The 23,301-nt window shown below is 38.7% G+C and overlaps 1 protein-coding gene and 1 pseudogene across 2 annotated transcripts in view; one reads left to right on the top strand and one right to left on the bottom strand.

Moving 5' to 3' along the window:
• The window catches only part of GLG1 (golgi glycoprotein 1), a 147,285-nt gene that overhangs the window by 112,659 nt on the left and 11,325 nt on the right, over positions 1-23,301 (bottom strand). The gene's annotated exons all lie outside the window — the stretch shown is intronic.
• On the top strand, positions 316-666 carry LOC113627351 (60S ribosomal protein L36 pseudogene; annotated as a pseudogene).

Raw genomic sequence — 23,301 nt, 5'->3', positions numbered from 1 at the left:
CTAAGGAGCCTGTGAGCCGCAACTAAGGAGCCCGCCTGCCGCAACACAACCAAATAAATAAATAATAAAAGTACAATATAAATAGAAAAAAAACCCTGTAGATTGCAAACCAAAAAAAAAGAAAGCAAATTTTACTACATGTAAAATACCTTAATTTTTTTAAAAGGAAAAAATGATGAACTATGGTAAATTTAATTTTTTTAAAAAGTAGAAGAGTTAAGCGGCTGGGTATAACTGTAGAGAAAATTAGTACACTGAAAGGTAAGTCAACAGAAATTATCCAGAATGTAGCAGGAAGACAAAAAGTTAATAAATATGAAGACTCTGCCTCAGAAGCCATTAAGGAACAAAGCCACAGCTCTGTACTACCCCATGGCCATGGGCCTCAACAAGGGCCACAAAGTGACCAAGAACATGAGCAAGCTGAGGCACAGTCACTGCCATGGACGCCTCACCAAGCACACCAAGTCCCTAAGGGACATGATCTGAGAAGTATGAAGCTTTGCCTCATAAAGGCAGAGCATTTGGGACATGCTCAAGTTGTCCAAGGACACACAGGCCCTCAAGCTCATCAAGAAAAGAGTGGGGACACACAGCCATGCCAAGAGGCAAGAGAACCTGAGTGATGTCCTGGTTGCCAAGAGGAAAGCAGCCGCCAAGGACTGAGCCCCCTCCCCTCTCTGTGCATAATAAAACCTTTATAGTAAAAAATAAACAAACATGAAAAAATAGCAAGAAATCTAACTTAACTGAAGTTCAAGAAGAAGAGAAAGAGTGGGGCAGAGGCAGATAATGGCTGAGAATTTTGCATAAAGAATGAAAGACACCAAATCAAAAGAAACTCAATAAAGCTCAAGTCGAGAAATAAATGGAAAGTCACACCAAGACAAATCATAGTGGTCAAGAGAACACAGACAGAAAATCTGAAAAGAAGCCATAGGAACTAACTAACTGCTTAACAGTGACAGTGAAAGCCAAAAGACAGTGGAAAGAAAATGTGCAGAAAAAAAAATACTCCAACCTAAAATTCTACACTGTTATTGATTTTTTATTTTTCGGTACGCAGGCCTCTCACTGTTGTGGCCTCTCCCGTTGCGGAGCACAGGCTCCGGACGCGCAGGCTCAGCGGCCATGGCTCACGGGCCCAGCCGCTCCGCGGCATGTGGGATCTTCCCAGACTGGGGCACGAACCCGTGTCCCCTGCATCGGCAGGCGGACTCTCAACCACTGCGCCACCAGGGAAGCCCCTGTTATTGCTTTTTTAAGGCCACAAATCCCTCCCATTCCTTAATGCACATCCCTTTGAATGTGACATTGTCCCTCTACCCATAAAGAGATGGAATCTAATTTCTCCACCCTTTGGAATGTGGGCTTGGCCATCTGACTTGCTCTGGTCAATGAGACACTTTTCAAGAAGCTTGAAAAGTACTTGTTCATTGGATCTTGGCATTGCTTTTTTTTAAAAAAAATAAATTTATTTATTTATTTTTGGCTGCACTGGGTCTTAGTTACTGCATGTGGGCTTTCTCTAGTTGTGGCGAGCAGGGGACGCTCTTTGTTGCGGTGCGTGGGCTTCTCATTGCGGTGGCTTCTCCTGTTGCAGAGCATGGGCTCTAGGTGCATGGGCTTCAGTAGTTGTGGCATTTGGGCTCAGTAGTTGTGGCTTGTGGGCTTAGAGTGCAGGCTCAGTAGTTGTGGCGCACGGGCTTAGTTGCTCCACAGCATGTGGGATCTTCCTGGCCCAGGGCTCAAACCCGTGTCCCCTGCGTTGGCAGGCAGATTCTTAACCACTGTGCCACCAGGGAAGTCCCTATACTGCTTTATGAACCCAGCTACCACATGAAGGCATTTAGCCTAGCCAGCTGAGAGATACGTTGCCCAGTTCCTTTCTCACCTCACCAAACCACCAGACATATAAGTGAGGTCATCTGGACTGTCCAGCTCCCAGCTGACGTGACAAGTGACTACAAGCAGATGAATGAGATACCAGGTAGATCAGAGACAAGCCATCCCCTTGAGCCCTGATCAAACTGCTGACCCACAGATTCATGAGGAAATAGTTGTTGTTTTTGAGTCATTAAGTTTGGGATGGTTTGTTAGTCAGAAATAGATAACTGATACCTAGACCCAGCAAAAAATATCCTTTAAGAGTAAGGTAGAATAAAGACATTTCCAGACAAACAAAACCTGACAGCTGGCCAGCAGGAGACCCTCACTAAAAGATATTCTAAAAAATGTATTGTAGGCAGAAGGAAAGTGGTCCTAGATGGAAGCTTAGAGAAGCAAGAAGGTATTAGGAGCAAAGAAAGTACTAACTAATGGGTAAATCTACAAAAATATTGCCTTTGTAACACAATAATAATAGTATCTTAATATTTTTTAAATTCAATGCCAGCAACCAATTCCAGGCATTATAATTTAATTTACCTGAGACCTCTGGGTACTGATATTTTAAAAATCGCCCGAGGTACAACTAGAGTTTAGAATCACTGACTGAAATATGCCTGTATATTTAATGTTGGCATCAGTGCCCACCTTCCTCCCGCTTTTATTTGCGTTGCCTTTTTTGAAGTTACTGACTTGTGATTCTGCATTAAAATAAGCTTTAAAAAATGTATTGTCTCTGTAATACAAAGTGGCTTACTTCCAGAGATACTAAAGGCCTAAAAAACAATTATTATATAATTTCTAATTATTTCCCATCAACAGGATACTACTATAAAATCACAGGGCGTTTCAGTTGCAAACACCCAAGAAAATTGCAGGTAAGGCTAAAGCTAAACTGGTTTTCTGGTTAATGTTCTTCTACAGGATATTCAGCAAAATAGTAACTAACACAAAAGACCAGGCTGCAGGCCATCTGTTAACTAACAGTAACAGATCAGGATATTGTGCTACTCAAAACACTATGCTAACTGTGGATTTTCCTAAATTGCTCTGTTGACCAGATATGGATGATGATGTTTATTATCTAATTCAAATTACAAATCTCAGAATTAAAATAAATCCCCAAACAAATCCTTTAATGATTAAAGATTTCCAAAATAATGAATTTTGGCTGCAATATCCAAGTAAGTAAAAAGGGGTGGAATCAATATAAGGAAAAAGAGGGACTTCCCTGGTGGTCCAGTGGGTAAGACTCTATCCACACTCCCAATGCAGGGGGCCCAAGTTCCACCCCTGGTTAGGGAACTAGATCCTGCATGCATGCTGCAACTAAGAAGCCCGCACGCAGCAACTAAGAAGTCCGCATGTCGCAATGAAAAAAACCCATCCCACGTGCTGCAAGGAAGATCCCATGTGCCGCAACTAAGACCCAGCATGGCCTAAATAAATAGTTTTTTAAAAACCTATTAAAAATTTATATAAGGAACAAGAAAACAATGCACGTAACAGTTAATATAAGTGAGTAGAATATATGAACCATGCCTTATTGATTTTAAGATGAACCATTATTTTATGCACCACGGGGGGGAGGGGAACTGCCAATTGTAATTATGTCATAAAATTTAAGATACATCCTGATTTCCAAAATGTTAAGGTGGGTCTTCCCTGGTGGCGCAGTGGTTAAGAATCCTCCTGCCAATGCAGGGGACACGGGCTCGAGCCCTGGTCTGGGAAGATCCCACATGCCGTGGAGCAACTAAGCCTGTGCGCCACAACTACTAAGCCTGCATTCTAGAGCCCGCGAGCCACAACTACTGAGCCCATATGCCACAACTACCGAAGCCCACGTGCCTAGAGCCCATGCTCCACAACAAGAGAAGCCACCACAAAGAGAATCCTGCACACCACAAAGAAGACCCAACACAGCCAAAAATAAATAAAATAAAATAAATAAATTTATTAAAAAAAAAAACTCTCAGCCAAATCAACCACACCACCCAATTTAACATCAAAATATAGCCTCGGGGCTTCCCTGGTGGCGCAGCGGTTGAGAGTCCGCCTGCCGAGGCAGGGGACGCGGGTTTGTGCCCCGGTCCAGGAGGATCCCACATGCCGCGGAGCGGCTGGGCCCAGGAGCCATGGCCGCTGAGCCTGCACGTCCGGAGCCTGTGCTCTGCAACGGGAGAGGCCACAACAGTGAGAGGCCCGCGTACCACAAAATACAGCCTCAAAGAAATAACACACTGTATGCAGTAGGCAAATGTATCAATGAGAAAATGTTGCATCTATCAAGAAATGGCAATTTTCAAATTCATTACCATTCCTAAAGCAGCATCACAAAAATGCACGCACCAAAGAGCAAGCACAAAAGTAAGCACAAGTACCTGCGGGGTGCTGTCCTTCTGTCTCAAACCCCAAGCTAGTTTAATTAAAGTCCACAGTGTCATGTATACAGATTCTGATTAATAGAAGTCCACACCAGATGCAACTAGAGACTATCACACTAAGTGAAGTCAGAAAGAGAAAGACAAATACCATATGATTTCACTTATATGTGGAATCTAAAATATGACACAAATGAACCTATCTATGAAACAGAAGTAGAATCATGGACATAGAGAACAGATTGGTGGTTGCCAAGAGGGAGGGTGTTGTGGGAGGGATGGATTGGGTGGTTGGGGTGAGCAGATGTAAGCTATTGTATATAGAATGGATAAACAACAAGGTCCTACTGTATAGCACAGAGAACTATATATCCTATGATAAACTATAATGGAACAGAATATTAAAAAAGAATGTTGGGAATTCCCTGGCGGTCCAGTGGTTAGGACTCCGGGCTCTCACTGCCAAGGGCGCAGGTTCAATCCCTGGTCAGGGAACTAAGATCCCACAAGCCGCATGGTGTGGTCAAAGAAAAAAAGAAAAAAAAAGAATGTGTGTGTGTGTATATATATATAACTGAATCACTTTACTGTACAGTCGTAATTAACACAGCATTGTAAATCAACTATACTTCAATCAAAAAATAAAAAAAATTTCAAGTCCATATCAACTATAAAAACTAACAAATTTGGTGAATTCCAATAAAAATGAAGGATATGTAATGAGATACAGCAAGACATTTTTCTCACTGAAGGTGACAGTAATTCAGATGGATTATAAACCATTTAAAAAGAGTTGCACAGGCTTCCCTGGTGGCGCAGTGGTTGAGAGTCCACCTGCTGATGCAGGGGACATGGGTTCGTGCCCCGGTCCAGGAAGATCCCACATGCCGTGGAGCGGCTAGGCCCGTGAGCCATGGCCACTGAGCCTGCGCATCCAGAGCCTGTGCTCCGCAACGGGAGAGGCCACAGCAGTGACAGGACCGTGTACCGAAAAAAAAAAAAAAAAAAAAAAAAAGAGTTGCACAAAAAAAAAAAAAACAAATAAAGAGTTGCACATACATTATATATTATAGCCTAAAACAAATTTGTTCTGTAAAGGGACATAGAGTAATTATTTTAGGCTTTGTAGACTACAAACAATCTCTACAGTCTTGTGGTATCTTCTTTTAACCTTTTAAAAACTGTAAAAACAACTCTTACCTCCAGAGACATACAAAAAGCAGGTTGTGGTCTGGATTTGGCCCATGGACTGTAGTTTGCCAATTTCTAGTCTAAGATACAAATGGGCATAGAGGAGTGCTTGATAAAACAAGGTTGTGAAGAAATTAGAGAACTGATCTATTCTAGATTTCAATTTAATAGCTATTTAGTAATGCTTTAACGAGAACTGCTAAGCCAAAAAACAATGAAGCTTACTGAAGATAAAGTTTATTTTTTATTCTTTTCACTTTAAAATATAACTGACAACATTCTGTTTACTCATGATCTTGAATGAGTACCTGAAGAAATATTTTATTTTTATTTCTTGGAAGAAATCATGTACCACATGTACCAATTCTGATTTAGAAAAATAGATGTCAAGATGTTATTGAGGGCAAATTTCTAATGACTCCTATCATACTTTATACATGGGACCCCACCCTCCAAAAACCTGGGCTTCAAATATAAATACACAAAAAATAACTTTTAAAGGATCATCCTATTCACTTTTGCTAATAGCAAAGCCTACCCAGGCTCTGATAACCATCAAGAAGGAGAAGTAAGTCTCTAGGACTAGCGAAAAGCCAAGCCAAGGCAAGAGTTTTTTTATTTGTGCTGCCTAGTATGTACCTGTTTATAGAAGAGAAAATAAATTTACTGCCGAGTTTTATATAAATGGCGTTTTCAGTAGTTATTAAGAGAAACTTAAAAACTGAATGCCAATTCAGGAGGGTCTCAAATTAACCAGACATATACCCTTAGCTGTTCCCATGGAGAGTAACACTTTTCCAAATTTAAAAACCAGATTCAGGGACTTCACTGGTGGCACAGTGGTTAAGAATCCGCCTGCCAGTAGAGGGGTCACAGGTTCGAGCCCTGGTCCGGGAAGATCCCACATGCCGCGGAGCAACTAAGCCCGTGCGCCACAACTACTGAGCCCGAGTGCCACAACTACTGAAGCCCGCGCGCCTAGAGCCCGTGCTCTGCAACAAGAGAAGCCACCGCAATGAGAAGCCCGGGAACTGCAACGAAGAATAGCCCGCTTTCAGCAACAAAGACCCCAGGCAGCCAAAAATAAAAATAAATAAATAAATATTTAAAAATAAAATAAAATAAAAACCAGATTCACACAAGTTCTAAGTAAATCTATTTTGATATTGTTTGAATCACAAAGGAAATCATCACCAAAAAGTAGACTCTAGAAATGTTTTCTAACGAAAGAACTCTGCAGAGTTAATATGCATCATGACTGTGGATCCAGAAATGCAAAAGAAACATAGCTAGAAAACAGTAATCTATAACAGAAATATAAAAATGAAAATCATAAAACACAAAGGGGTGATCGATAGTTGCTTTAAGTATTCTGACTTCACATTGAAACATTCTTACAGCAATGACTTAGACTTGTTTCCCATTCTGTTAAAACTAAAAAAATGAGTAAGACACAACTTTGTGGATTTTTGTAGGTTTTTTCATTTGTTTGCTTTTATGTTTTTTAACTAATCAGACCTAAGTAGCAATGAATTTGATCTCTTTTTTAAGAAACTGTTTAGTATATGAGTATGCTGATTACTCATGACTGATAAATGAGACTGAGACAAGAATGAAATGGACCAAAATTGATCTCATTAGAGTAGGTCAAAGCTTTCTGTAGAACCTGGTCAATTAATGCCACATTCTAAAGCCAGTGACTTCTATGAATCCTGTCTGTGGTGCGGCACAGTCTATTTTATCCCTTAGCTTTGTAGGATTTCTTGCTCTACAAAGTTCAATTTCAGAGTAAATACTGTTATGTGTGTTTTATAAGGACAAAATGTAGATAGTTTGTAAGAAATCAATAGATAATGTCTAATAAAAAAAGAGAACAATGTAAGTATTCTACTTAAAAATTAGATAAATACAAAAATAAAGAACTGGGGCTTCCCTGGTGGCACAGTGGTTGAGAGTCCGCCTGCCGATGCAGGGGACACGGGTTCGTGCCCCGGTCTGAGAGGATCCCACATGCCGCGGAGCAACTAGGCCCGTGAGCCATGGCCGCTGAGCCTGCGCATCCGGAGCCTGTGCTCCGCAACGGGAGAAGCCACAACAGTGAGAGGCCCACGTATCGCAAAAATAAATAAATAAAGAGGGCTTCCCTGGTGGCACAGTGGTTGAGAGTCCGCCTGCCGATACAGGGGACGCGGGTTCGTGCCCCTGTGCGGGAGGGTCCCGCATACCGCGGGGCGGCTGGGCCCGTGAGCCATGGCCGCTGAGCCTGCGCATCCGGAGCCTGTGCTCCGCAACGGGAGAGGCCACAGCAATGAGAGGCTCGCGTACCGCAAAAAAAAAATAAAAATAAAAATAAAAAAAATAAAGAACTAAGAGTTGAAAGTAGGGAAAGCTAAAATAGGATATTACACTTTTCCATTATACCTGGTTGTGCTCTGACTTTAATTTTTATGTATTAAAACTATATATGCACTACTGAATAAAAAACGGAGGGGAAGAAACAAAATCCATATGCCTGCCAGGACAAATGGAATCCATGCGAATATGGGAGCATTTTCTTAAGATGTACTCCTAATTCTACTTTGCTGTGCTTCAGTACACAAAGAAAGTTATCTGGTCTAGTGATGCTGGTTTTGTTTTGTTTTAATTCCCCCAAAATACCATTTGCATAGGTTATCTTGAATCAACCAACCAAAACAAGATTTAAGAAAAGACCTTTGAAACAATGTTTTTCCAAGATAACATGGTCTAAGAAGGCATTTCAGTAATCTTTAACTAGCTGAAAACAGGTAGATGTGTCCTGAAAGTTCTACATTTATTAAGAGCCAGTTCTTAATAATCCACATAAATGAGTTGGAATCCAGAATCAGAGGGTTCAAGGCTGCCCCAGGAATGCTGAATAGCAATACTGTACCAGGATTTGAGATATTAAATGCATAAACTGTTTTAAAAACTCAAGAGATCGTCATTTAAGGATATTAGCAAAACTTTTCCAGAATAGTTGAATCTCATGCTGCACCACTGTCCAAAACACGTATCTAAATCCTAAAGGCTATCACATTTTAAAGATGCTAAATCAAAAAACTAAATTGAAAATGTTGCTCTAAATGGGGTTAAGAACAAACACCAGTTAGGCTTTTCTGGGCCTATCAGGAAAATGGGATGTCCAAGGGCTGGGTAAGAGAAAAGCAACAGTTCATCATAGGAAGTACTCAAGAAGCAAAACCACACTAATAATAAATACAACGAAGTTTTTGTTTTTTAATCAGGCCCCATTTTTTAAAATTATAAGTATTGTTGGACTTCCCTGGTGGCACAGTGGTTGAGAGTCCGCCTGCCGATGCAGAGGACACGGGTTTGTGCCCCAGTCCAGGAGGATCCCACATGCCGCGGAGGGGCTGGGCCCGTGAGCCATGGCCACTGAGCCTGTGCGTCCGGAGCCTGTGCTCCACAACGGGAGAGGCCACAGCAGTGAGAGGCCCACGTACCGCAAAAAATAAATAAATAACAAATTATAAGTATTGTTAATATATGTTTAGCTTTTTTTTCCTAACGAGTGACAGGCTTGTACTTCACATTATTTGCAGAGATGTACACGATATAATCTTTTCCCAAAAATTCCAACTAAGAATTACTAATTAAGAAAAATCATTATGAAATATATACAATGTTTTGTGACTTAGAAGTGAGCAGTTAACCAACCTGAGATAAGGAGATGCTTCCCGTTCCACTTCACCATGTTCACTTTTAGAGCAATTCAGTTAGGTGGGATTTTTCTGTCTGGTTACATCACCCAGTAGCAGTACCTGGGGAGTCCTTTATTAAGAGGTTTCTGAAAATATCAACTAATGCTTGTGAACAATAAAATGTAAAAAACTTCAAAAATTTTTTGTTTGCTTTTGAACTGATATGCTGTTGGTGCAATAACAAAAGCCAACAAAACTGCACTTCCAGGAATATTATCTACAACAATATGAAACTACATAAAAGCAAGGCTATTCACTGCAGCATGGCTCATAACCGCAAAATACAGGAAATAAACACTCATGCACAGGACAGTGGCTGAATAAACTAAGGAAGATCTCTATGAATTGATATGAAGTGATTTCCAAGACATAAGGTTAAATGAAAAAAAGCAAAGTACAAAAGAGTATCAACTATGCTACCTTCTGGGTAAGAAATAAGGGGAAAGAAAAAAATATACATATAGTATCTGCTCATTGTACCTAAAGAAAAAGAAAGTATAAACTAAAAACTGAGACTGGCTACCCTGCAAATGGGAAGAAAAGGGTGGAAGGATGGGAATGGGGTAAAAGGTGTAGCAGGGAGGCAATTCTGGAACCATGTTATTTTTAGTGACTCAAAATTTTATTTACTTTTTAAAAATATTTATTTATTCATTCATTCATTTATTTATTTATGGCTGTGCCGGGTATTAGTTGCAGCATGCAGGATCTCTTAGTTGCAACATGCAACTCTTAGTTGCGGCATGCACGTGGGATCTAGTTCCCCGACCAGCGATCAAACCCGGGCCCCCTGCATTGGGAGCACGGAGTCTTACCCATCGGACCACCAGGGAAGTCCCCAAAATTTTGAAAATAAGAATGAGGGAAGGCAAAAATGCAATTCAAAGAAAAACAAACGAACCTAACTGTATTTCAACTGAATACCATAACCATAGGGGAGAGAGGGGAAGGAAGAGGGAGACTCACTCCAGTGGCTTATAAAGACAGTATTTTGACTTTATATCCTCAGTGCAATGACAAAAAGAGCTATAAACAAATACTGAACCCTAGTTAGTAGGTTTGCTTTCTCACAGTGACATAGTTTAGCATTCTGAAACCATTTTAAGTGTATTATATGATTCAGCAATCAAATAAATAATTTGTGGATAGTAAGAACCAAGTTTTTCACCGTCATGGAAGGGAATTATAAACATGGAAAGGGAGAAAGCTAGAATGAACCTTGTGGTATTGGAGGCATCAATATGAATAAAAATCAGCTTTTAACATGTTTGTCTATATATATACACACAGGTAAGAATAGATGTCTGTGTATATACACATATGTGCACGTGTGTGCATATGTCTATATTAATGCATGTATGTACATGCAAGGACACTATACATTTTCTAGCTCTGTCTGCTGAAGCAATGACACATGAGTAGCAATGAGCACACCTAGCACCCAGACCTTGGCTTCTAAAGACCACTCTCCACTAAAAGGAAACAGAGTTCCTTAGAGAAGTGGTTGATTCCAGGTCTGGGACTGGAAAAGTACAAGATGAGCCAGGAAAACTTCTAGTCTCTGGTCCGACATGTAAAGAGCTTGGAAATCATCACTCCCATCCTCACAATGAGAAAAAAGCTGAACAAACTGAAAATCAACAACTCTTCTGAAATCCATCAGACCTGAAGTCACTCGGCAAACTGTTGCCCCAAAATCGGAGACAGGTGAATACAGGGAATCACAGTTTACTGGAAGCTGAAGCCCAGAAGAAGCCCACTACCAGAGCCAGCAACACTTAAACTGTTACTGACAATTGCTCCAGTGTGGACAGAAATAAACTTTAGCATATATAGTCAAATGACTTTCAACAAGGGTACCAAGACCATTCAATGGGGAAAGGACAGTCTTTTCAACAAATGGTGTTGGAAAAATTTAACAGCCTCATGCAAAAGACTGAAGTTGGATCCTTACCCTACAGCATGTACAGAATTAACTCAAAATGGATGAGACCTAAATGTAAGAGCTAAAACTATAAAATTCTTAAAAGAAAGCGTAAGGGGAAAACTTCATGACATGGAATTTGGCAATGATTTCTTGGATATGATGGCAAAAGAAATAGATAAACTGAACTACATCAAAATAAAAAACTTCTGTGCATCAAAGGACACAATCGACAGTGAAAAGGCAACCCATGGGGTAGGAGAAAATATCTGCAAATGATTTACCTGATAAGAGTTTAATATTGAGAATACATAAAGAACTCCTACAACTCAACAACAACAAGAAGTAACCCGACTAAAAACTAGGCAAAGGACTTGCATAGACTTTCCTCCAAAGAAGGCATACAAATGGCCAATAAGCACATGAAGATGCTCAAATCAGTAATAATCAGGGAAATGTAAATCAAAACCACAATGAGATTATCACTTCACATCCATTAGAATATTATTTAAAAAATTAAAAAATAGGGAATTCCCTGGCAGTTCAGTGGTTAGGACTCAGTGCTTTCACTGCCATGGCCCAGGTTCAATCCGTGGTTGGGGAACTAAGATCCCGCAAGCCGTGGGGCATGGCCAAAAATAAATTAATTAATTAATTTAATTAAATTTTTAAAAACTTAAAAATAACAAGCGTTGGAGAGGATGTGAAGAAACTGGAACTTTGTGCACTGCTGGTGGGAATGTAAAATGGTGCAACCACTGCAGAAAACAGTATGGTCATACATTCAAAAAATTAAAAACAATTATGATATTATCCAGCAATTCTATTGATACTTCTAAGTATATGTATATCCAAAAGAATTGAAAGCAGGGTCTCAGATATTTGTATAACCATGTTCATAGCAGCATTATTCACAACAGCTGAAAGGTGCAAGCAACCCAAGTTGCTTGATGGCTGAATGGATAAATAAAATGTAGTCTACACATACAACAGAATATTATTCAGCTTTAAAAAGGAAGGAGGGGCTTCCCTGGTAGCGCAGTGGTTGAGAATCTGCCTGCCAATGCAGGGGACACGGGTTCGAGCCCTGGTCCAGGAGGATCCCATATGCTGTGGAGCGGCTGGGCCCATAAGCCACAACTACTGAGCCTGCGCATCTGGTACCTGTGCTCCGCAACAAGAGAGGCCGCGATAGTGAGTGGCCCCCGCTTGCCGCAACTAGAGAAAGCCCTCGCACAGAAACGAAGACCCAACACAGCCAAAAATAAATATAAAAAAAATAAAACTTTAAAAAAAAAAAAAGGAAGGAGGTTCTGACACATGCTACAACATGGATGAAACTTGAAGACACTAAGTGAAATAAGCCAGACATAAAAGGACAAATATTGTACTATTCCACTATTATATGAGGTACTAGAGTAGTCAGATTCAGAGACAGAAAACAGAATGGTGGTTGCCAGGGGCTAGGGAGAAGGAGGATGGGTAGTTATTGTTTAATGGCTATGGTTTCAGTTGGGATGATGAAAAGTTCTGGAGATGGATGGTGGTGATGGTTTCACAACAATGTGAATATACTTAATTCATTTTGAACTGTAGACCTAAAAAATGTTTAATAATGGTAAATTCTATGTTACGTATATTTTACCACAATAAAAAAAATGGATGACACAGTTTTGGGTTCTTTTTGAACTTGTATGTTGCTGGTATGATAATAAAACAAGCAGTTGGGTAGATGCCAAGTATGAAAACAAACTATACATGGGACTTCCCTGGTGGTCCAGTGGGTAAGACTCTGTGCTTCCAATGCAGGGGACCCGGGTTTGCTCTCTGGTCGGGGAACTAGCTCCCACATGCATGCCACAACTAAGAGTCTGCATGCCACAACTAAAAGATCCCACAACTAAGACCCGGCAGAGCCAAAATAAATAAATATTTTTTTTAAAAAAGAAAACAAACTATACAAAAGCCAGACACTCCTTGTTTGCATTAGTGGCAGAGAAACTTAAAATAATTTAAGTTTCTAATTACTCATAGCCAATAAAAAGTTACTTTCTTTTTTCATTCAGGATTTATTGAGCATATAAGATGCACTCGGCTAGGAAATGGGAATACAACAGTTGTGTTGCTGTGAGCATGCACATACACCCAGAGCCTAAGAGGCCAGGTGGTACTAGTCAGACACAAAATCAGGTGACACACTGATAAAGTTTAGGCATTTTACGATGTATTGAAAAACTTCTAGCTGGAGAGAGAAGGTTCACTCTTGCAGTCCTGACATTTTGCATTCCTAAAGCTGTAATTCTTCTTTACAGAAGCTACTATGGTGCTTTTCCCAACTGTTCTGCATCTATTCCAGAATGGCATTTAAACCATTGTTTTGTCTACTTTCCTATAGGCAACCAGGTTTACTAAATATTATTTGTGGGGCACAAAGCCCCAAGTGTTTGGCTCCACCCCCAAACTACCTTGTAATACTAAACAACATGGTGACAATTTAGTAAATGACTACACAATTACTTTGAACAACAGGGATAAACATCTCTATTTACTTTCACTGAAATTTAATTTAGGAATGAAACAGTTCTGAGGAAGGAAAAAAAGAAGAAAAGCAGAATAATCTTTACTCTGTGGGTTGTAAGTTAAACCTAAGATAGCAACTCTCCTGGTAAGGTCTGTGAAATTCAAAAGGGCTATAGTCTTTAAGTTCTCCCAAAAAATTACAAATCATGTTTTCTGACACCAAACTGATTTGAATCTCCTCCTCCTTTCTTTCTTCATGAGCATTTATATTTACCTTCTTACTCACCAGCATCTCCTATCTTTTACCTTCTACTTGTTCCTTTCTCTCTGCCTTTAAACTAAAATGAATTTCCTTAATCTTGAAATATCTTTATTTAACTGAGATGGCCTCCCTTCCAGATATTCTCACCTCTTGTCACTGTCACACTTCTGAAATAGACTAATATAGTTTCAAATAGTCCAAATCTGGGTTCTACAGAACCTGTTCTATCTCTGTTTCACAAAAACCCATGCCCTTTTCTCAGTCATTAATCTTAACTGTGTTATTTACCCTAGTGATTACCACTACCTCCTTTCAAATGTCCCTTTCCTTGGTTCCCACAACTAAAATTTTCCTCCTTGGCCTCCACAATTAAAAACTCTTCTAAATCTTCTTTTAACTCTCAACCATTCCTTCTGTTCCCTGTAATTCCCTCAACAAGCTTCTTTTCAACCTTCAATTGTGAGCATTCCCCAGGGCTCAGTCCTTGGAATCATACTCTTCTATTTATACATTCTTTAAGAGGGCTCAACCATTTTCATACCTCCAACTACAGCCTTTTAAGCTGAATGACTAAAATTTAGATTCAGTTCAAGATCTAGTTCCAAATTTACACCCTCTTACTGGAAATTGCTTGACATGCCTGGCTGTCACTTCAAATTCAACACAAGCTAAGAATTATATATTTTTGGAGGGAACCTAACAGTTAAACTTTAACCTCTCTTCACTTGGTTAAATTCTACTGTTCCTTCAGCTCAGCCAACGTCTTCTCAGGAAAATATTTCCTGACTCTCTGATTAGCCAAATGTCCACATAGATCTCTTTCAAAGCATTTATTGTAGCTATAATTTTCCATTTATTTTGCGATTCTTTAATGGCTATCTCCTCCACTAGATGGAAAGCCCCATGAGAACAAGGATCATGCCTTTTAGGAGTAGGAGATGAGTGGTATGATAATCTCCATACTCCCAATACCTACCATTAAGTTTCAGACATGTAGTAAATAACAGTTATCCAAAATGTGGCAAATGAATGAACAAAAGCACTCAATTTTTCCTAAGTAATGAGTCTCCCTTCAATCCCATTGCCATCTCCATTGCTACTAGTCCACTGTGGTCCACAGTTCAATTACAAAAGCAGCTTATTCAGTGAGTTCCTTCAGATCTTCCTTACTTCAATCCACACTGCTACAAAAATAATTCCCCCCCCCCCCAAAATAATAATAATTTCCCTAACTAATTTGCCATGCCATTCTCCTACCCAATAATATTCAGTGACTTCCCATTTCCCTCAAAAACGAATCTAAGCTAATGCAGACGTTTCACTAAAGAGCTCAATTTGCCAAGAACAACTAATGTCAGCTGCTCAGGGCAGTTCTCCCATTGGCCATGGCATTGAAAAACAATGACTAATTCTTCTCTTTGACTCTCCTTTATTTTAAGTTCCTTGCAGACTTCCACCAGCATTATTACCTTGAAAATGTTACTATTAATTGCATCACAAAGGCCTAACATTAAGTAACCAAGTTTTGCTGGCAAAACATTTACAAACTATCTCTTAGGGTGTTTCTTACAAGTATGATTAATATTATTATTTACAACACTGTTATCAAGTAGAGTTTCAGACAGCTGCATTTTATAAATTTGTCCTTAAATTCCAATGCTCACAGATTCAAAATTCTAAATAAAATTATGGCAAATTAATTTACCTATCTAAAATAACAGATGAACTCTGGTTCAACATTAGGAAAAAAATCTGTTAAAAAAATATAGCCCATTAAGAAACTTCAAGTTTCTTTTTCAAGGAATAGTTTCTGTACAAAATAAAATTTACAAAATATATACCTAAAAATAAGAAAAAAATTCAACTATAATGTGTTATCATGCTATGATACTAAAATCTTTATGAAATAATAGTATGTAATACAATCAAGTGGCTTAGTTTTTCTTATTTAAGTCCAATCATTTAAACTGGGTTTTCTAAAGGTAAGTATAAGACAGATTATTCACATCATTTATAGTAAGAGCCACACAGAACAAAATATTAACAAGCTTTCAAAAGATTCTTTATTTTCAAAACACATATAACACTTCTAAGTGATTTAATCCCATGTCTGCAGAGTTTTATGCATGCTTCAATACAAAGAACTTCCTGAACTGAAAAACTGCATTATTAAAGTTCGAGTACCTCTGAATTAGAAAAAGCATAGACAGAACAAGATGGTGGACAACAGAGACAAGGAAGGCTCAGAGAGATCAGAACAATTATCAGGTCACTAGGAAGCTGCCCTAGTGAAGGAGAGCTACATGATCTCATTGCAGAGGTAGAGGAAGAAGAATCCACTGGATACAGTGAATTTGAAAAATTTCTTCCTGATGACTGAAGTACTACTGGAAAGAAGATACAGACCAATTCCGGAAGATCTCCTTCTTCAAGCTTTTCAGGTATTAGATCCAGCTAAACATGGGTTTCTTTCTAAGGAAGAACTGATTAACTATATGACTGAAGAAGGTCAGCCTTTTTCTCAGGAGGAAATGGAAGAAATGTCTGCTGCAATTGATCCAGAATCAAATTCAATTCATTACAAGGACTATGTAACAATGATGGTGATAGATGAAAATTAAACACTCTAAAGACTTCATTTCTTTCTTTCCTTCTTTTTTTTTTTAATATTTATCTATTTATTTTTGGCTGCACCGGGTCTTAGTTGCAGCATGCGGGATCTAGTTTCCCAACCAGGGGTCGAACCCAAGCCCCCTGCACAGGGAGCGCAGAGTCTTACCCACTGGACCACCAGGGAAGTCTCTCTAAAGACTTCATTTCTAACTGAAAGGATAATTTTGAGAATTGCTTGTCCTTATACATATTCCTGTAAGCACAGCTTTAGTCACATCCAAGTTTTGGTATGTAATATTTTTATTATCATTCAGTTCAAATTATTTTCTAACTCCAATTGTGATTTGTTTTTTGGGGGGTTACTTAGAAGTAGTGTATTTCATAACTTCTAGTTACTTTTTTTTTACTGATTTGTAGCTTAACTACAAGTCAAGAAACACACTTTGTATAATTTTAAAACTTTGAAATTTGTTAAAATTTGCCTTATAGCACAATATGGTCAGTTTTAAAAATGTTCCAAGTGTGCTTGAAAATAATTTATAATTTAAAGTTTTGGAGTATAATGACTATATATCTGCTTGTTGAATCAAATTTGCTGCTCATGTTATTTAAATTTTTTATATCCTTACTAATTTTTTGGGGTGGGTGTCTCCTGGTTCTGAAAGCAGTATCCTCTATCAGTGAATGACAGCAGTATGTTAAATCTCCTATTATGATAGTGAATTTCTCTATTTTTTCCTTGTAGCTCTGTTGCTCTATATAAGTTGAAGTTAAGTACATACAAATTTAAAACTTCCTGGTAAATTGGACTTGTTGATATGAAGTGCCCTTGTTTATTTCTAGTAACGCTTTTGCTTTCAAGTCTACTATATGTTATTATATAATTTCCTTTTGGTTTATATTTGCACAGTATATCTTTTCCAATTCTTTTACTTTCAACCTTTTTGTACCATTATGTTTTATTTTTTTAATAAATTTTTTAAAATTAAAGAAAAACAATCTTTTAACCTTATATTTATATAGGAATATATTAACAGAAGTGTTCCAAAATTGTATGAAATTCCTGAAATTCTAAATGCCCTGATACAATGTTATCAGTCCTACTTTAACAATTTATGTCACAGAAATAAGCAGATCTGTTTGCTAATCCCATTATAATGATCTCTCATTAGGTCTTTAATAATAAACATTTTCAGGAGGGAGGGACAAACTGGGAGATTGCGATTCACATATACACATTACTATACAGAAAACATAACTAATAAGAACCTGCGGTATAACACAGGGAACTCTACTCAATACTCTGTAATGGCCCATATGGGAAAAGAATCTTAAAAAAAAAAAAAAAAGGTGAATATATGTATATATGTAACTGATTCACTTTGCTGTACACCTGAAATGAACCCATTCTATAAATCAAGTATACTCCAATAAAAATTTTTTAAAAAGTATTGCTTGTCCTTAATTTCACACTTTATCTTATAATTCCTACATATGCTAATTAATGCCTTGTGACAACAATTTCAAGATACTTTGTTTCTTAAGGTGATCATAACAGTTTAAAACAAATTTATTTAGTATGTCTAGCCTTATGGAGTGACAAATTGTTAATTATTTTTAAACTATTCTTAAAATATTTAAAAAAGAAAAGAAAAGAAAAGAAAAGAAAAAGCATGGGGCTTCCTTGGTGGCACAGTGGTTAAGAGTCTGCCTACCAATACAGGGGACATGGGTTCGAGCCCTGGTCTGGGAGGATCCCACATGCCACAGAGCAACTGGGCCCGTGGCGCCACAACTACTGAGCCTGCGCTCTAGGGTCTGCAAGTCACAACTATAGAAGCCCGTGCACCCTAGAGCCCGTGCTCCACAAGAGAAGCCACCACAATGAGAAGCCCATGCACTGCAACAAAGAGTGGCTCCCGCTCACCGCAACTAGAGAAAGCCCGCGCGCAACAGACCCAACACAGCCAAAAAAAAACAAAACAAAACTTAAACGTCCTCTTGGCAAAAAGCAGTCATTACAAATACCCACAACATTTTAACATACAGCCAATCATATTAAATTGACTCTTAGAAAGCTCCAGCTGACAGCCATCTTCTGAATCCAGGAAATATAGTTGCTGCACAGCAAGAATAAACCTATGTCCAGACTTCAGCATGCCAATGGAAGTGATTTATCATCACAAAAGGCTGAGCTCTAAATCATCCAGTGGAGAACAAAAGTAATGGAATTTTTTAAAAAGCACACTAAACATACACATCAAAAGGTTGACAACATCCTATACAGGTTATTATTATAACTAAATTATTAAACAACTATTTTGGATGATGGAGGATACTAGCTCAGAGGAACAAACACTCTGCGCTTTTGCTACACTCTACTTGCTACATTCTAATTAATCTAAAAAATGAATCTATTATTATCTCAATATAATCTATAAATCACCATTGCATGGCATCGTTAAACTCAGCAAAAGTTCCAACATGTATCAGTTTGAAATGCCATGCCATGTTGCAGGGTCAGCCATTCAGAAGACGGCTCAATTTCCCAAGCTTGGTATATCTTGAATCATCTGGAATTCCTTTTAGGTTACATAAACTTATAATAATGGAAAGGCCAGATCTAGAAAAAGATGACCGTGAAAATAAACATCTTCAGAAACTGAGGAAAAAAGCAAAGTCTAAGGATTTTGGCTCATCATAGCAGAATGAGCAGACCTGCTTCAGAAAAAGACACTGGTTTTCCCAACCACCTTGAGGAGGAGAAAAAAAAGACTAACACAAAATAAATGCAGTTGTTTTTGACTAAGATACAATTTCTCTTTTCTTTCTTTTTTTTTTAACGTTCTGGCAGTAGGAGAGTGTTTTGTTTTTATTAAGCACAAGAAAAGCTATGAACTAAAACTGACTTGGAATACAATTTTTTCATATAGCTTACAGTAAATGTTTAAAACGTATTTATGTGATAAAGCAAGTAGAGCAAAATGTTAATGGTAAAATTTTAGTGGTCGGGTGATCAATGTATGATTTTTTAAAACTGTTCTGTACCTTTGAAATTTTCCATAATAAAATGAGGGCTAAAACTAAATCTACCTCTTAGAGTAACAGTGGTGATTAAATAAGATTATGTATACAAGCACATAGCAGTTGCCCAATAAATGTTAATCTACTTCCTCATCTCTTTTGAACAAAGTCACTTATCCAAAGAATGAGCTGCCACAGAACTCAAGAACTTCAGGTTCTAGCAATATATATGTTCAGAACTTGAAAAGTCTTCAACAATAAACATGAAGTTCTTTCAAAGGCATAGATGAACTCAGGAGAAAGAGGAATCCCCTAGGTGCCAGGAAAAGGAGGGAGGGAGGATTAAAAACCATGGCACCAGAAGCAGAGGAAGAAGAAGGGGGACTGTTCCATTAACCTAGGGCTTGGGGCTTAATGCCACGCATAGGACACAAGGTCTTGACACTTAGCAAGTATAAAACTGGCACTGAGATCACTACACAAGGCTGAAACTGCTTCCATACTTTAAATCAAAGAGATCATAACACTGAAAACTGATCACATGGAAGTATTTCCACACATTTAGAGCAAAGAAAAATCTGATTGCTTATAAACAACTGTCATCTTCCTAGAGAAAATGTGAAGGAACATAACTGCTTGATATGACAAATAAAAGGCTGGCACATGAACTTGATCTGACTTGCCCAGATAACTGTGATACAACTTGCTAGTTGTCTTGCTAGCATTTTGTGCTCCCATTTTCACAGTGGGGAGCTGTCACTAGGAGCGCATTACCCAGTCCTGTGTATCTAGGTGCTGCATGTGAAGAGTTCTCGCCTGTGGAATGTGAACAAAAGAGTTGATCACCTCGAGGCCAAGTTCTTTTAAGAACTTGTGCTTGGGGACTTCCCTGCTGGTGCAGTGGTTAAGAATCCGCCTGCCAATGCAGGGAACACGGGTTCGAGCCCTGGTCCAGGAAGATCCCACATGCCGCGAAGCAGCTAAGCCCATGAGCCACAACTCCTGAAGCCCACGTGCCTAGAGCCCGTGCTCCACTACAAGAGAAGCCACCGCAATGAGAAATGAAAAGCCCGAGCACCGCAGTGAAGAGTAGCCCCCGCTCGCCACAACTAGAGAAAGCTCACGTGCACCATCGAAGACCCAACACAGCCAAAAATAAAAAAAAAAAGTACTTGTGGTTGAATTTTATGGTATGTGAATTATATGGAAGGAAGGGTAATAAGGACCTAAAAAAAAAAAAAGAAAAAGCAGCAGGCAGGGTTTCTAATTCTCTTGTCTGCCTGAAAGTGGAAGACTCTAAAGCCCTAGGAAATAGGACCACAAGCTGGGAGGAACCAGGGTCTCCCGATCACTAGATGGCTGGCAGTCTTCCACAACTTCTCTTGCGCTAAGCCACTGGTAGTTTTGGGTTTGGTATGGCAGTTAGTTTTGCCCTAAATAATACATTAAGGAAATCTTTTATCTTCTAAGTTCGTGAAAGGCTTGGCTCAACCCAGTTACAAACAAGCCGACCTTGGCACAAAATGAAATTATACCTGTGGAACTCTCATACTAAGATAGTTTAGTCAACATGAGCAATGGGGAAAAAAGCTCTTTATCTTAATTAAAAAAAAAAAGTTAAACGGGTAACACATACATACACCTCAAATATTTTTTTAAAAAATCAAAAATATAGGGAATTCCCTGGTGGTCAGTGGTTAGGACTCGGCACTTCCACTGCCGTGGGCCTGGGTTCAATCCCTGGTTGGGGAACTACGATCCCACAAGCAGCACGGTGCAGCCAAAAAGAAAAAAAAATATTAAGAACAGAGTGGAAAAAAAATATTAAGAACAGAGTGGAAAGTTTCCCACTCATTTTTATCTTCCATTAGCCTTAATTTCTTCTGTACCCTTCTGGAGCATTCTAATGCAAATACAAGCAAATATTAGTAAATATTATTCTTATTTTTCCCCTTTGATTGTAAAAAAGGTAGTATACTATACAAAGTGGTAACTTTACTTTCTTAATTTAGTCATAGATCTTGGAGCTCTTTCCTGACATAAAGAGTTTCTTTTCCACAGTAATACAACAGTTCATTGCATTGATGCACAATAAATTTATTTAATCACTTCCTTATTGAAGGGTGTTAGGTTGCTTCCAATTGTTTGCTATTACCAAAAAAAAAAAAAAAACTTCAATTAAATACCTCCTACACACTGATCATACTGTTATGTATAAATTTTCAGAAGTAGGATTGTTACCTCAAAAGATAGATATATACATTTGCAATTTTAATAAATAATGCTTAATCTCCTTTTCTAACAAATTCTTCTATTCATTTCCATTTGATAGGTCAGAAGTTAAACTTCAAGGGATAGTGATTTCTACTTCTGCTCACAAAGGATTAATTACCACAGAAACTGCCCCCGTAGTAATTAACAACTAGACAAAATATATGAAATAATTTTCAGTCACTGGACAACAGGCAGCATAAGCCTATGATCCCTGAGAGAAGTGAAACAATGTGAGCCTGACGATCACCCCATCTTACTGCCAGGAGGTGGTTTCTAGGCTGCAGCACAGGGAGGAGGAACCCAAACAGACTCTAGTGTACTTGCTGAGTAGAGGAGAGAAATCAAAGTTCAGGGGATCCAAGGCGGCCAGAATTTGCAAGACAGAGAGAGTAATGGAAAGGAGAGCTGTACAAAGAACACAGGAGCTCTTCAGAGGAATCGCCCTGAGTCAAGTCCTATCCTATGCGTATGCAGTGGGAAACGAAACACTGAAAAGCAAATACGCCAAATAATTCTTGAAGCTCACAAGGCAGGGAGTAGTTCATACCCACCAACCAGAAAGGAGAGACCTCACATAACTTGGGGCATTGGGTAGAGTCCCAGAAGAGTCACATCTCAGCAGCAGAATTAAAGTAGACATAGACTAAAGGCTGCTCTGGACTTGCCCTAACAAAGTTTAAAAGCAAGCCTCAAAAGGATCAAACTGATCTCCACGTAACCTGTGTGCCAGACAAAATCTAACACTCTTGAAGGGAATTCGACCAAATTCAGCAAAGACGTAAAATGCACAATGACCAACACCCAATAAAAAAAATCACCACACGTGCAAAGAAGTAGGAATGTGACCACCAGAAGAAAAATTAATCAGTGGAAAAAGACCAAGAAATGACAGATGATGGAATTAGCAGATGAGGACCTTTTTAAAACAGTTATTACAAATGCATTCAAGGTTGTAAAGGAAAATATGAACATAACGAAGAGAGAAATGGAATATATATGTAAGACCCAAATCAAACTTCTACAGATGAAAAATAGAGTATCTAAAACAAAAGATATACTGGACAGATGGCACTAACAGCAGACTGGAAACCACAGAAGAAAAGACCTATGAACCTAAAAATACAGCAATAGTAATAATCCAAAATGAAACAGAGGGGAAAAAAAAAACCCAACCCCACTGTTGGTGGGGAGAGGAGGGTGAAGAAAAGAGCCTCATGATTGTGAGACGATAGCAAGCAATTTAACCTGTGTAAGATTAGCGCCCAGGAGAGGAGAACAGAAAAATTATTTTAAGAAATAGGGGCACACAGTATGTGTTCAAATATTTGTTGGCAGATTTAAATAAAAATGGGCTATAAAAATACATTTAAAAATATGAAAATATATCATTTATGTAAATGTGAAAATTATCAGAGAAGCAATGTGGTAACACGGAAAAACAGAGGCTCTAAATTTAAAAAGGCTTGAGTTGGCGTCTAA

The sequence above is a fragment of the Aethalodelphis obliquidens genome, unplaced genomic scaffold (assembly GCF_003676395.1).
Source record: "Aethalodelphis obliquidens isolate GAN/ISIS:26980383/991018 unplaced genomic scaffold, ASM367639v1 scaffold20, whole genome shotgun sequence".
NCBI classification, from domain to species: Eukaryota; Metazoa; Chordata; class Mammalia; order Artiodactyla; family Delphinidae; genus Aethalodelphis; species Aethalodelphis obliquidens.
This window is presented reverse-complemented; position numbering and strand designations above follow the sequence as displayed.